This window comes from Erithacus rubecula, assembly GCF_903797595.1.
Source record: "Erithacus rubecula genome assembly, chromosome: 8".
Lineage (NCBI taxonomy): Eukaryota > Metazoa > Chordata > Aves > Passeriformes > Muscicapidae > Erithacus > Erithacus rubecula.
Window position 1 is genome coordinate 257,801 of NC_136659.1, and position 12,893 is coordinate 270,693.

Genomic DNA, 12,893 nt, shown 5'->3' on the forward strand with positions numbered 1-12,893 from the left:
GCCTCTCCAAACCTCTCCTCTCCCTGTTTGCTCCCTTTCCAGCCTGCCACACAGGAGCATCATTAAGGCTATCTAGGCAAGGAAATGATCCTACTGGTTTTTGTGGGGTGGGGGTAATACTCGGTAATTAATTCGCGTAATTCAGCACTCCCAGTGCCAGGGGTAATGCTGGAGCATCCCTGTGCTGGTGGGACTGCTCTCAGCAGGAGGTTTAGGATCAGGACTGCCCTCACCCTTTCCCTTTGGGGTGAGAAGTGCACCCTCAGTGTTTGGCAATTCCCTCTGCCCTGTGGGCTTTCCCACAAAGTGCAGTTGTGATTCCTGTTGCTTCCAAGTGGTTGGAGGGATGATCTAATTTTTGCAACATGCAAGCACCAGATATTGTGTTCAGCTCAAAGGTGGTAACGTAAATCTTTATTTTTATTTTTTTTTTTGGCACCAGGGTTATTACCTCAATCAAATGTTTATTTACAGCACACGTTGGCAAATGCAGGCTTGACATCAAGTAATTCATTCCTGGTGTGTAGTGTTAAAGGGGATTATTCTTCAGTGTAACTGAGCCTCCTTTGCCCAGATTGTTGTGGCTGCCCCTGGATCCCTGGAAGTGCCTGAGTCAAGGCTGGACAGGGCTTGGAGCAGCCTGGAACAGTGGAAGGTGCCCCTGCCCATGGCAGGGAGTGGAACTGGGTGATTTTAAAGGTTCCTTCCTAGCCAGACCGTGCTGTGATTCCATGATTCAGTCTGAGGTGGGAGGATCAGGATGTAGCTGGGCCTGTGTGGCCAATGGACACAACCAGGCAGAGAACTTCAGGCACTAGGAGAGGCAAAAGCAGCAGAGAGGCTTTTTTTCTTAGGAAAAACTTTACTAGCAACTTCTGGAAGCAAGTGGAGGATTGCTGTGCTTCGGGATACACAGCTAAAGGATGCACTGCTCAAGACACAGATTATTCCTCTGCTTAAGGCAAGGCATGGAAAAAACCCCCAAGAGCTGCAATCTGCCCTGGATGGATAAAGTGTGTGTACAGACAGCAGGTCATGAGTTTTAGGAGGCCTCATGTTTATCCAGGTCCTGACACAGCAGAGTAGAAAGAAACCTCCTGGCAGTGGAAGTGTCTGGGCTCTGTGCTGAGGAGGACACAGCTGCACAGATGCGCTCAGACTGCACGCCAAGGCACAGGAATCGGGGGAAAACTGAGTTTCCTGAGCTCTTCCAAAGCTGTGCTTGCTTTTCAGCCCATCTCCTGGCAATGGATATCCTTCTCCTTGCCACAGGATCGTGGGGATTTCCCTGCAGGGAAGCTGACTGATGTCCCCATACATTGCTGGCTAAGCTGGGTGGTTTGTGGCTTCCCCATGCTCAGGAGTTTTGGTCTCCTCCCAATTCCTGTGCCAAAGATGGTCTCCATGGCCTCATCTTCATCCACTCCCATGAGGATCCCTCTCCCTGGCACTGTGAACAACAGAGAGCACTTCCCTTGTTCAATCTGGTGCCCTCTCAGCCATGGGTCCAGGAAGTGGCAGAGCTGTAGGACAGCACCAGGATCATCTGGATGAGTCCTGAAGACTCAGAGGGGTAGAGCTGCTGTTTGCAACCAGGCTCCTCCTCCCCCAGTGCTCCTGTGCACGTGGACAGTGCTTCTCCAATTTCCCAGCTGAAGGGGAAGTGCCACAGCAGTGGTGGGTGCAGAGGAGCAGCCTTGTGACCATGACACATCTCATTAGTCAGCTCCCAGGGAGGGGAGGGGAGGCTTGCAGGAGGATTTTAGCTCCATGGGAGCTGGACACCAGTAGAGAGCAGGGATTAGGAGCTGCAGACATGATCCCACTCTGACTGCACAAATTCTCCACAGTGCTGACTAAAGTGTGGCAAAGGATGCAGCAGGAATCCTGCCCCCAGTGTGTGCTTTTCCATGACCTCCTCCTGAGCACCACAAGGCACCACAATGTCCCAAGGACCTGGCAGTGAATCCTCATCCTCAGAGGACACACATATTCCTGCCTGAGGTTCTTCAGCTGCTGCAGGATCGATGCCAGGGGCATTTTTGAGGCTGTAGGTTGTATCATTCCCACCAGCTGAAGGTGGTTCCTTTGTGCCTTTCCCTCGTTTCCTTCAGTGGATCTCTGAGTGCTCCAAGCTGAGGTTTTGAGGCTGATGGAGGAGAGGAGGCAGTAGCAGAGTACAAGCTGATTTGTGCTGTCCCATGTCTCAGCCGTGCTCCTGCCTCTTGCCCAAGAGCATTCCCGTAGAGAGCTGCTCCAAAGAGGAGTGTGCAGGGCTGGTGCCTTGTGGGATGGGAGGGAATTGTCTGTCCCTCATGGCAGTGTGAGGCTGCAGAGATGGAACAAGGAACACAACAGCACAACAAGGAACAAAGCTGCCTCCAAGCCCAGCTGAAACCACGCAATGTGAGACACGAGGCCATGGAGTTACCTGTTGGAAAATGTTCATCCTGAACCCCGGCTGAGCTTTGCTGCCAAGCAGGAAAAGCCCATGCCAGGCTCTCACAGCTCCCTGCCTGCCAGGATTGCTGTCTCCAGCTTTTGGCTTCCAGCTGGGATGTTCTCCTGAGCAGACCTGCTGCCTGGTTTATCCAGCTGTTATCAGCAGATGCCCTTCCTTGGTGACTCATGCCCTGACCACATCCCCTCCTCTAATTGCCCCCACCCACCACAACGGAGTCACTTGGCCTCCTGTCCCAAGCCAGGAGCTCTTATTTGGTCACACATGGAGATGCTTCTGGCCCAGGCTGATGTAAGCTCTTCTCAAGTTCCTTTTCCCAAGCAGGCTCTGGAGTGGGAATTTGCTTGCACACTCCCTTAGTGCATTCCCCACAGGGACTAGTCCAGCCCAGTGGTACTGGAGGTCACCCAAAATCCTAGCACTCCCTAGTCTTGGCTAGTTTGTGTTTAAGATGTGAAGGTGGGAGCTGTGAAAACCAGTGCTCAAAAACCTTTCCCATCTTCTGAGCACCCTGTAGCAGAAAGTGACTTTCTGGTGTTATCCCATAAAAACAGCATTTTCAGCTGCTAAAGGAGAATTTAAAGGGGAATTTAATTTAATAAAGGGAATAATAATTTAATAAAGGGAATTTTATCATGAGGGGAACATTGAAAATCAAGGGATCTATTTCCTTGCACCCAGTTTATGCCTATCCCTGTCTCTCCTTACCCCATTAAATGTTGATGCAATTTCATCTTCCCAGTCTCTTTTTGAAGCCCTGTGGTGCAACTTCCACCAAATAAAAACATCAACCTGTCTGCACAGCTATAAAACAAGGTGATTTTTCACATGGGTGTCACTGCCCTTGATTTGGGGAAAGAGGAGCTGGTAAAATCCAACCCCCCCCCCAGCCTTTTTCCTTGGAGAAGGAGCATGGTGTGTGCACAATCTTGGGCTGGGAGAATCTGGATCAAACCTTGTTTCAGTCACCCTGAGTAAGCAGGCACAGCCACTGCCTGTCCTGAGGTCAGACCTGGGGAAGGAGGAAGATGGATATCAGCTTAGCCACAGCTGGAATGTGGTAATATCCCTGCACACCCTCCCACATCTTGCAGGCAAGCTTGGAAAGCCTTGGCTGTCTCTTGTTCAGACAGGATTGCTGTTTGTCCCTCTGGCAGCTGGCAAGGTGGGCTGGCTGCCTGCCCTCGTCCCCTGCCTTGGGGTACAAAGCTTCCTGCAGGAAAGCTCTGGCAGGGCAGGAGCTGGAGCTCGGTTGCCCAAGCACCCTCCTCAGTGGCCCAATCCTGTGATGGGCCTGGATGAATGCTCTGTGCTCTCCCTGATGTCCCTGAGGAAATGCTCCTGATGGAAACACCTTTCTATTGGGAAAGACAGGCTAATTACCATGCTGACATGGTCCCTTCACTACCTCCCTTTTCCTCCTCCTTCTCCATATTTTTCTAGTCTACCCATAGCTGCATATCCCCCTCCTTGCCCTGCTTGGATCTCCCATTTACCTAATTTTTGGAGGCTGGATGGCAATGCAGTTGTGGTAAACCAATCATTGCTCAGAAATGTCCTTTGTTTTCCTGGTGGGTTATTTTTTTGCCTCATTCTCCTCAGCTTCCCTTACAATTAGGTGCTGCAGGCTCCAAAGGCTCCAGGAGTAGCTTTCCCAGGAGTGGGTGCTGGAATGGCCAGTGAGCTCAAGTCCATCTCAGGGCTGCTGCAGGTTGCTGGAGGGATTTCTCCCCTTAGGAAATGAACCTGGATTCCCACCTCTGTTACCATCAGGGGACAACACTCAGAAGAGAATGCTGAGGGCCACAAAGTCACCTCAGCTCTGCAGAGACCCAAGTGCCCTTGGTTTCAAAGCAGCTGAGTCACTTGTGATTCATCCAAAGCCTGAAGTTGAGCAGGGTAATAAATCTCATTTTCTCTGTCCCCAGCTGGTGCTGCAACATCTCCTGAACTCCTTCCTCACCTTGACTTCCATGGAGAGAAGGATGCTCCACACTGAGATGTCTCTGGAAAAGGGACATCCCAGCACCACCTGGGCTGGTAGCCCAGTGCTTCTCCACCTAGTGGGAAGAAGGGACAGGATGCAGGGGATTTGGCTGGGAATCCTGCATCCCTCACTCCTGCTGCTTGGTGCATGGTAGGAAGAGGGGATTTACAGCCTGGTGCTGCATGGCTCAGTGAGAAGCAGAAATACAGGCTGGGTGGGGAATGGATGGAGAGCAGCCCTGAGAAGGACTTGGTGAGAAGCTCAGCAGGACCCAGCCATGTGCATTTGCAGCCCAGAAAATTCCCCTGTGCTGGGATTTCCCCTGATACCACAGTGAGGGGAGCAGGAAAAGGGGAAATTCTACCCCTCTGGCCTGCTCAGGTGAGACCCTACCTGCAGAGATGTGTCCAGCCCTGGTGTCAGAGCACAAGGATGTGGAGCTGCAGCACAGCTCCAAGGGCTCTGAAGCCAGGCTGGCAGAGCTGGGGGTGCTCACCTGGAGAGGAGGAGGCTCCAGGGAGAGCTCAGAGCCTGAAGAGGCTCCAGGAGAGCTGGAGAGGGACTGGGGACAAGGGATAGAGGGACAAGACACAGGGAATGGCTTCCACTGCCAGAGGGCAGGGATGGATGGGATATTGGGAAGGAATTGTTCCCTGGGAGGGTGGGCAGGCCCTGGCACAGGGTGCCCAGAGCAGCTGTGGCTGCCCCTGGATCCCTGTGAGTGTCCAAGGCCAGGCTGGACACTGGGACTGGGAGCAGCCTGGTACAGTGGAAGGTGTCCCCGCCATGGCAGGGGTGGGACTGGATGATCTTTAAGGTTCTTTCCAACGTCATTCTATGCATTTATAGGATCAAAACTTTTGCTTGCAGAGCAAACTGGGGGGATTTTGGAACAGGGAAGTTGCAGCTGCTCTGCGTCACAGCACACAAGTTCTCTGCAGAAGAGGAAGCTGGTGGGAAGAGCCCTGCCTGGTGCTCTGCAGAGCAGCTGGCTGAGCTCTGGGTTTGGCTGGAGCAGCTGGCCACCCTTAGAGTCTCTCCTCACCCAGGAGTCCCTTGGGATCCAGCAGTGGGATCAAAACACACTCAGGTGGTTTCCTTCAGCTGCACTGGCCAGGCTTGCTTTGCTCCCCAGATCAGGCCACTGGATTCACCAAGGTTCAGAGCAGTTTCCTCCTGCCTGGGTTAGCAGCAAACCATGATTTACTCTTTGCCTCGATATTTTGAAAGGAAGGAAGGCAATTCTTTGGGGAAGTGTGCTGTGAATGATAATGGTCCTTCAGGAGGACCCAGGAGTTCAGGGGGATGGCAAGAGAGCAGCTCTTTTGCAGGCTTTGGCCTAGAATAGCAAGGATTGGTGCTGATTTTCCAGGCTGGAAATAGCAGGGCTGGGCTGTGGGAGACAGAGTGGTTCATGTACAGCCCAAGAGCATCACCACACCTGAGCCAAAGGAGCCAAAGATGCTGCCCCTGGATTCAGGAAACTCCATTTGTTTTTTTGTCTGCAAACCAGGAGCAGTTCTTACAGTCAAGTTTTCCCAACTCCCTCTGGCCTTCAGCATCTTTTCCTGCCTGTTCTGCTCCCTCTGGGGGTCTCAAAGGCTGGAATCCCTGCAGCTGCAGGTGAGTGAAAGGTGGGCTCTGCAGCAGGGGAATCCCTGTTCAACCACATCCAGGCAGCACTGTATGTGGGGGATTCCTCAGGGAGACACAGAGAAATGCTCCCTCCAGGCTGGGCCACAGATGTCATCCTGCACAGCATCATTAGGGAAAGGTTGGGAGTCCAGCAGCAAAATCTTTGGTCTTGGTGCAGCTTTCCAGCAGCCTGCAGCTTACAAGAAGAGGTGGGAAATGCCCCAGTGCTGGGGATTTCCTTTGGCTTCTGCCAGAAGCTGCCTGCAGAGGACCTGGGAGCCTTGAGCCACAGCCATGGAACACATCACTGCTGGCCTGGGGCTCTTCCTGTGCCAGGGCAGGGGGATTGCAGCTGCACTGGGTGGTGGCATGGGATGGTGACACCTCCTGGGGGCATTTCTGTGGGGTGGAGACACTGCCTGAGGACACTTCTGTCCTCAGAAATGCAATAATGACATTTGCTGGAGTGTTTCTGTAGGACTGTTTCTGCGGCACTGGGATAATGTTTTCCCCTGGATGCATTTCCAGAGGGTGTCTTCAGGGATACTGTCAGGACTTTTAGTGAGATACCAGAATTCCCCCCTTCCCCTTGGAGCTGGGGGTTCTTGCCTTGTGGCTTGTGGAGCAGAATGGGATGCCCAGCCCTGTCTTTGTCCCAGCACCAGGATTTGGTGCAGGAGGTGCTGTTTGCCAGCTTGAGGCATCCCTGGCTCTCCCAGGACTCTGGGACAAAGCTCCCTTTCACCTTGGAGCATCCGGAAAACATAATGGGGCAGCAATTACTGCTGCAAGTTTGGGCCTGGTGGATGGGTGGCGAGAAGCCAGTGATTGTTAATCAGGCATTTTGCTGCTGGGATTTTGCTGCTGTGCAGAAATTTGTTTGCACCAGGGGGGCTTTGTGTCTGGCTGAGCCTCTGGGAGCCCAGGCCCAGGAATGTGTGGGGCAGGAGCGAGCCAGAATCCAACCAAAACCCCCTGCTGACCTGATCCCATGTGGATTTTGGGTCAGGATGAGCTTTTCCCTGAGACAGGGAGGAGGGAACAGCAGGCTGCTTCTCTCATGGAGGGGTGGGTTTATGCATTTCTGCCTCTTCCAAATAGTGCCTCAGGCTGCTGGTCTCTCATCCCCAAATCCTTTTGCTCCATCACAGCTTAGGTTGGAAAGGACCTTAAAGCTCATCATGTTCCACCCCCTTCCATGAGCAGGGACACCTCCCATCAGACCAGGCTCCTCCAGGTTCCAGCTTTGCCTTGGACACTTCCAGGGATGGGCCAGCTTCTTTGGAAAACCTTTTCCAGGGCCTCCCTGTCATGAGGATACTACTGGGAACCAAGAAAGCAGCCTTTCTCAGAAATTATAACAATGATCAAATGCCTGCTGGAGATGTGATGTTTTGCAGAAAGCATGTTTTCAAAGAGGTGTTGCTTCCTTGGACCAATGAGCCTTTCCTGTTTTATATTGCACAAACTATCCTATATATCTGTAGTGTTTCTTTAAATAAATCTTTCCATAGATCTTCTCCATTGCATAAAGGTCTATTGTTGGATTATCATTCCCACTGCTCCTATAGCCAAAATGCAGCACGTCCCCAGCTCAAGGATATGCAGAGGCCATGGAGGGGAAGGTCTGGTTGTGTTTCAGGTGCTGTCCAGGCCATGCCATCCCAGCTTGTTCTGCAATTCAGACAGGAGCTATTCCATGGGATAATCAGGGAGGGCTGTTTGGTGCTCCCCAGCAGATCCTGAAGGAGATTCCTGCTCCTGGGATGGTGTGGGAGGGGGTCAGGACAGGTGGGATCTGACTACCCCCAGCATCCTCCCTCAGCAGAGCCTTGTCTTGTCCTGCTCAATTGCAAAATAGGAGGAGAGTTGGAGCTTAGATTTCCACTGCTACCTCCTGCTTCTGTGGGATAAAACCTGAACTCCTGCCCTTCCCCTCCCCACCATACCACTCCAGCTGGGTAAAACAGGGCAGAAGGGAAAACAGGAGATGGGCAGGGGTGGGAAAGCACTGCAGCATGGAAGAGCAGGGACAGGAGGGTCCAGGCACTCAGCACTGCAGCCTGCTCAGGAACTGGGCTTCTGGTTAGGCAGTTCTACACAGCTCTAATTAAATTATGGGATTAGAGCCATCTCCTTCCTCACTCATCTGCTGCCAAGTGCTCGTTCCAAGGGAGTGCCCTCCATGAAAGGCAAATCTGCACTTGGAGCCTCTGCACTGCAGATAGGCTGTCTGGAGCGTGCCATTCCCCGTGGCCTCCTCTGATCCCTGCCTGCAGGCCTGGCAGGAAGATTCTGGGATGGATAATCCCCCACTGGTCCACTCTGGGCAAGCCCTTCAAAGGGCAGTTGGTGCAGAGCGTAAAATTGAAAGGATTTTCCAAGATCACAGAATCATCTCTAAGGCTGGAAGAGCCCTCCAAGCCCGAGTGAAAGCACTAAACCCCAAGATGCCCTGTAAATATCACAAGGTCTGCAAGCCATACAAAGGGAGGAGAAAGTGCTTGGGAGTCCCTGGGCAGCAGGGCAGGGAACAAGACTTTACCCTCTAGGAAGCACAACCAACCTTAAAAAAAAAAAAAATATATATATATCCCAGCAGCCAGCAGCAGAAGAAACTGCCAGGTGCACAATTTCAATTTGCTTTTTGTTGGCAGATGATATAAATTTCCCATCCCATGGCAGACCTGGGCTGTGCCCATGGATTAGAGAGAGATTTGGTTTCTCAGCTTACATTTTGGCACTGATTTTCCTTCTGTTGCTTCACAGAGAAGTTTCCAGGAAGATCTGGAGTTAAGGGAAGGGTTTCTGTCCTTCCACCATGATCCTGTGAGTTATCACCATGCTTTGGGGAGCTGGATAACCTGGTTAGGTGAGAAAAGGTCCCTCTGGTCTGGCCCATGTACAGAAAAACACCAGAGGAGAGCTGGAGAGGGACTGGGGACAAGGGATGTAGGGACAGGACATAGGGAATGGCTCCCACTGCCAGAGGGCAGGGATAGATGGGATATTGGGCAGGAATTGTTCCCTGGGAGGGTAGGCAGGCCCTGGTACAGGGTGCCCAGAGCAGCTGTGGCTGCCCCTGGATCCCTGTGAGTGTCCAAGGCCAGGCTGGACACTGGGGCTTGGAGCAGCCTGGGACAGTGGAAGGTATCCCTGCCATGGCAGGGGGTGGAATGGGATGAGCTTTAAGGTCCCTCCCAACCCAAACTATTCTGTAATCCCATGAACACAGCTCTTTGAAACATTCCTATTATCTGCAAATTCCCAGTCACTGGAGCAGATGAAACTCAGATCTCGCTTGCTTGCTGCTCAGTGTGAAAGCCCACAAAGGTTTTCCTGGTAGTGCTGCTGCCACAGGATCCATGGCACAGATTTAACCTCGGCTGTCTCCCCCATTCAGTCACTTTGCTGCATAATTACTCTTGGAAAAGCAATTTTTTCCTCATTTTCTACTTTCCTGGCTGCAGGCATAGGATGTCTTAGTTTTAATTTACTCCTGGACAAGCTCTCAATGCCTCCTGCTTGTGCAGAGTTAAAGGAATCCTCCCTGAGAAGCAGCATCTTCCTACAAATCCAGTTTCTCCCTGGAGGTGTTTAAACAGCAGCTGGACAGAACAGCTGGATCTGGCCCTACCTCTGAACAAGGATTTGGAGCAGTGGCCTCCAAGGGTCATTTCACATGGAATTACTCTGGTCTGGTGATCCCAGTCTCCTGCTCTGTTGGTCCTCAGAGAACCCATGGCATGGGAAAAAGCATCCCTACCCCTGCCCAAATCCCCCCACCCAGAGGGGAGCCTTAAAGCTTTGGAGCCAGGACCAAATATTTACCTTCCCCTGGGTTTTTCTTGGGGAATTCAGGTAGCAGAGCTGAAAGGAGAATGGTGAGGGGAGCTGTTTGCTTTTCAAACCGGACCAGCAAGTGCCTGTGGAATTACCTGGATGCCAGAGAATGTTCAGCCATACATCTCATTAACAGCACTCTGCAGCAATGCAGATGTGAGGGAAGGGAAATAAAAGGAGACAAATGAGGAGGGGGACGGGTCTGGCATGATAAAGAAAGACAGAAAGAAAGGGGCAAAGCCTGGCTTGCAGCCGGAGGTTTTTATGGGAAGGGCTTCAGCTCTGTGAGGAAATCAGCTGGAACAGGTCTGGCAGGATAGAGAGCTCTCCTTGCAGAATACCAATGATTTGCATCCCAAATAAAGCAGCTCAGAGCAGCTGTTTCAGGAGCTCTCCCTGTGCTAGGGCAGCAGAGAGGAGATGAAGGGAGCAGAATACAAAACAACATCTGCCTTGGAGAAGGGAAGTGATCCAAAAGGTTGGGGGGCACATTTCCGTGCCTGCCCACCTTTGGGGCAGAATAGCCAGGCTTTGTTTTCCATGGGATCCCAGAACAGTTTGGGTTGGAATGGAGCTCAGAGCCCATCCAGTGCCACCCCCTGCTATGGGCAGGGACACCTTCCACTCTCCCAGGTTGCTCCCATGTCCAGCCTGGCCTTGGACACTCCCAGGGATCCAGGGGCAGCCACAGCTGCTCTGGGCACCCTGTGCCAGTGCTCACCCCCCTTTTCATTTGTTGCTTTTCTTGCCTTTTCTTGCTCTGTCTCTGATGCAGGAACAGTGCTGTCCCCACATTCCAAACCCAGTCACTCTCCGAGGAAGGCTCTGGGAAGGGCTGGGAGCCACCCTCCAGCCCTTCCAACCCTGCATGCCAAATTTTCCAAGCAGCTCCATCTTTGGCTTCATCTGTACCTTCCCCCTCTCTGGGCTGGTGAAATCTGCCTTGGGCAAGCTGTTTCCTGAGGAAGAGCATGGGAGAAAGCTTTCAGACAGCAGGTCTGTGCCCCCAGGCACCTTTCCAGCCCTCCAAAATCCACTTTCTGTCAGTGCTGGTCCCCAGGCTCCATCCTTGCTGCTGCAGGACCATGGGAGCTGGTAGCACAAGGTGTCAGGAAATGGGAACAGCATCTCCAGTGCTCCCGGTCTTTACCCACATGGGGAAAAGGGACTGTGGGAAGCTGCTGCTGTGTAGGAAAACCCTTGGGATGTGTCCATGCACGGCAGGAGAGGACTTGGACATGCTTTGAACAAGCAGAGGGGATGCCCAGATCCGCCCTGGCTGCCTGTTTTGGGGAAAGAGTGCACATCCAGCTCTTGGCCTCTGGTTATCAGCTGGTGGCAAGGGCTGCTGGCAGCAGCAGAGCCAGGATTTAAGAGCTATGATCCAAACCCTGCTCTGCTGCATGTTCTGGGTCAGCTGCAAGGCCAGGCAGAGCTTATTTTCAGAGTCTGGCTCAGAAGTGGCTGAACCTGGTGAATTTATACCCAGGAGAGCCAGAGATCGCGGCAGTCACTGCTTCAACTCCAAAGGAATTTGGAGAGGAGGAGGGGGTCAGCAGAGAAGGGGACAGGTCTGGCTTGCTGCTGATGTGTCTTTCCTGGTGTAGTGACATTTGCTGAAACATCAGTTTGTTGGTTTTTTTTTAATACTGCTAACAAATATTACAGAAACCCTTTCCTTACCAGTATGCTGTTCTTCTCTAAATCTTGTGCCTTCCAGATCTCCCAAAATAAACTGATGTGGCCACAGGCAGCCATTGCTTTGGTAGCCCGAGCTGTTGTGGATGAAAACATGCTGGACCATCAGTCAGGCTGCTCTTGGCTACCAAAAAAAGCCCTTGGGACTGGCAGCATCCAATATTTATGGTTTCTCTCCTGGCCTGCAGTGACAGGACATGGGTGAATGGCTTCCCTCTGCCAGAGGGCAGGGATGGATGGGATATTGGGAAGGAATTGTTCCCTGGGAGGGTGGGCAGGCCCTGGCACAGGGTGCCCAGAGCAGCTGTGGCTGCCCCTGGATCCCTGTGAGTGTCCCAGGCCAGGCTGGACACTGGGGCTGGGAGCAGCCTGGGACAGTGGAAGGTGTCCTTGCCCATGGCAGGGGATGGAACAAGATGGTTCTGAAGGTCCCTCCCAAGCCAAATCCTTTGATGATGATGATGGATCTCTGGTTTGTTCCAGCCTTGAGGGCTGGGAAATTGACTGTGCTGAAAGCTTGGGTAAGAGCAAGCTCGGGAAAACATCTTTAGAAAACATCTTTAAAGTATTTTCTTTATGCACTTCCCCTATTTTTCGTCAAGCCTGAGGGTGCTGATATGCAGCTGGAAATAGTTCCCGTTGTTTTCCAGCTCCTCCAGGGCTGCTCCAGGCAGGCATCTTCAGGAAAGCTGCTCTGAATTGACTTCCAAATGAGAGTAATTAAAGCAAACGAGGCGTTTGCAGGGAGGGGAGAGCTCCCGGCTGGATGATGCACTTGGCTCAAGGTAATTGTCCCAGGGCAGCTCTCTGTACTGGGGGTGGGATGGGATGGTTTAACACTCCACAGACTTCTCCCTCCTTCCCATTATTTCCACAGAGAGACGTGCCTGGGATGTCCCTGTCATCCTGACCAGCTTTGCCTTCTACCAGAGCCTGCCTGGTCTCACTCAGCTGCTGCCAAGGTTTTAAAGAGATTTAGGGTCCCCCACACCCCCGGGGCAAAGGGTTGTTGGGAGCAAGGTGGGATTTGGAGTCCTGGAAACTCTACAGTGTTGATTTTTATTTTTTTTTCCCCCCACCAAAAACCAGAGGCTAATTTTGCAACCTTAGCTTAAAGCAAAGAGAAGAAAGCACTAAATGTGGCAAGAACTGCCAATTTCACAACAATTGTCAAGAAATAGTGAACTGAGATATCCCCTAAGGGTGGGGAAAATGTCAAGCCCAGCAGTTGTCACTGTTATTTTTTTACCTGCAAGTCACACATTGCAT

General features: G+C 52.2%; 1 long non-coding RNA gene across 2 annotated transcripts; it reads left to right on the top strand.

The window, feature by feature from the left end:
- The first annotated feature begins 4,062 nt into the window (after positions 1-4,062).
- On the top strand, positions 4,063-12,407 carry LOC306804575. Of its 2 annotated transcripts, none has more exons than XR_013774928.1 (3): positions 4,063-4,360; positions 5,321-6,071; positions 12,275-12,407. It is a non-coding gene; the product is annotated as an uncharacterized lncRNA (long non-coding RNA). The 2 variants fall into 2 exon arrangements; XR_013774929.1 differs by lacking the exon at positions 12,275-12,407 and adding an exon at positions 7,290-7,429.
- The last annotated feature ends 486 nt before the right edge of the window (positions 12,408-12,893 follow it).